The sequence below is a fragment of the Egretta garzetta genome, unplaced genomic scaffold (assembly GCF_000687185.1).
Source record: "Egretta garzetta isolate BGI_Z169 unplaced genomic scaffold, ASM68718v1 scaffold140, whole genome shotgun sequence".
Taxonomy (NCBI): Eukaryota; Metazoa; Chordata; class Aves; order Pelecaniformes; family Ardeidae; genus Egretta; species Egretta garzetta.
In genome coordinates, this window is record NW_009258376.1 from 459,757 (window position 1) to 462,203 (window position 2,447).

Consider the following 2,447-nt stretch of genomic DNA (forward strand, 5'->3'; position numbering starts at 1 on the left):
AAGCCGCGGCTGTGCTGCCAGGAGGGGGGCAAGCGGGTGGGGCCGTAGGGTCTCCCGCACGGCCGCAATGGGAGCGATGCTGTAGGTGAGCCTGAGCCTCCCTCGGCTTTGGAGCAAGAAAGAAAAGAGCCGTTTGCAGGGGACGGGGGGGAAGAATCCTGCATGGAGCCGGAGGAGCCCGAGCAGCAGAGAGGACCTGGAGCCCCTGCACGCCCCGAGCTGGCCCCTTGGAGGCTGTTGCCCACGCGCTGGGCAGCCCCTGCCCGCAGCCCTGTGTGCGCCCCTCCACGCCACGGGCAGGGTTTCCTTGCTCTGCAATGAGTTATCCACAATTTAAAGTAAATAAAGGGAGGGGAGAGCATGCGTTGCATGTCTTGCAGCGCTTTCTCTCTCGCTAGGCAGTTTTTTGCTCCCAGGGTGACGCTGGTCCAAGCCTCTCCGGCGGCAGCCAGGCTGGCAGGGTGCAGGGCCAGCCCAGGCATTCGCAGCCCCGCTGCGGGGACGGCTGAGCGAGAGCAGAGCCAGAACAACCCGTGATGCAGCTTTTGCATCGCCGGGGTTATTTTAAACATTTTGGGGGTTATTTAAAACATTTCGTCTCCTTGCTATCACTTTGGCTGCAAGGAGAGGTTGCAGCCTGCCAGGGCTGGCTCCGGAGCGCCGTGTGCCGGGCAGCGTGCCAGGCGATGCCCGCAGCGTCCGGAGGCCGAAAGCCGGGTGTGCTCCACACCAGCCCCTGCAGCTGGAGGGCTCCCAGCACCCGGGCTGGGGGCAGGGCTGGGGCTCACGTCCCAGCTGCGCCGCTTTGCCATGTGGGCTCGAGCCAAGGCTGGGCTCCCTCCAATCCCAACCACCTATAGAGCGGGGATAATGAGCCTTAATGACCTCGTTATGTGGTGGTAGAATTAATCTATATATGGAAGTGTTAATTGCTGTTGTAGCTGCTGCTCGAGGAGTTGTGTGGCTCCTGCAAAGGCTGAAGGGCAGCGGGGCAGAGCAGAGCACCAGCGTCCCACCGGCGCTTGCTCGTGGCGTGGGGGGGCTCCTGGGGCAGCTCCTCATCCCCAGGCTCACCCAGCGGCTTCGTCAGCTCAGCTCTGAGGGGTCCTGCAGCACCTACACCCACCCCAGGGCAGGGTTGGACCATGGGAACTTCTCCAGGACAGCACGGGGCATGTCCTCCCATCTTCCACGGCGAGGGGGGGCCAAAGCCCAGCATGGAAGGGGCCCGTCAGCCAAGGCAGTCCTCTTCCAGGGCTTTGCGGGGGCTTCCCGGGATGCGCACCGCTGCTCAGCTACCAGCAGGTAAGAGCAGGATGTGGCCTCGGCAGCCCTGTGCACTGGGGGACCGCATGCAGCCCCCGGTGGGGATGTCCCAACTTGCTGCCTTTCCAGTGTGGGCACTGGGGGAAAACGCTTGGCAAGCCCGGGTCAGGCCAGCCTCCTGCCTGGCACTGGTGCTGAGCTCTGGGCCGCGTCCCTGCCTGCCACGCATGCTATCGCTTTCAGCGCCGCAGAACAAAACCAAACCCAGCTCTGGGCTTGTTCCTCCCCACCTCGAACCCTGCCCCGGGCTGCTGGAGCCTCGTAGCATCCGACAGCTCCGCAAAAGTTCACGGTTCCCTGGGAAGTTCTGGCGTGGGCAGGATTTACAGTGATGTTTTTTTAGTCTTTTCTATTTATAGAAGCTGCATCATCAGGATGGTACTGGGCATGGCTGGTGGTTTGTGTCTGCCCCTGCTGCCTGCCTGGCACCGCCTGATGAGGAACGGGATTAGCCATAATTACGGACCCTCTTGCATCAGCAAAACCGACCCAAGTGGGCATTGCTGAGCAGAGGAGCACCCGAAGGGGTGGTCACCAGCTGGCTGCAGTAATTGCAAGGATGAGCCTCGTTTTCTTGTCAATAATTACAGCTGGAGGGCACAGGGCTGCACCTGGAGGTGGCTGGATCCTGCTGCAGAGGTAGGAGCATCTCTTCAAAACCTGCTTGGGGGTTTCTTCCAGTCCCCATCCCGTGTAAACCATGGAAAATGCCAGAAACTGGTGGAGAGAGAGTGGTTTGGAGCTGGGCAGCTCTGTGGGCCTGGGCAGGCGTTGGTGCGGCTGCAGATGATGGTTACCCAGAGCTGGCACCTCCTGCACCCCGAGGAAGCTTGCAGCCACCAAGGAGCCCTCCTCGCCTCTTGGGGACGCGCTGGAGGCCACCTGAGCTTTGAGGGCAGGAGAGGCTGAGTATCCAGCTGGGAGCTTGGGATGTTTTGCTGTGGTAGCCGGGAGCTGAATGGGCATTGAGCAGGGCTCGGGAAGAGTCAGCAGGGCTGGCCAGCCTCCGTGTTCCCTGCCGTGGTGTCGGTGTCTTCTAGCAAGCCCATGGGTGAATCTTTGGGGTTTCATCCATAGCATGGATGCAAAAACCATCCAGAAAAGCAGAAGAGCTTTGGGGC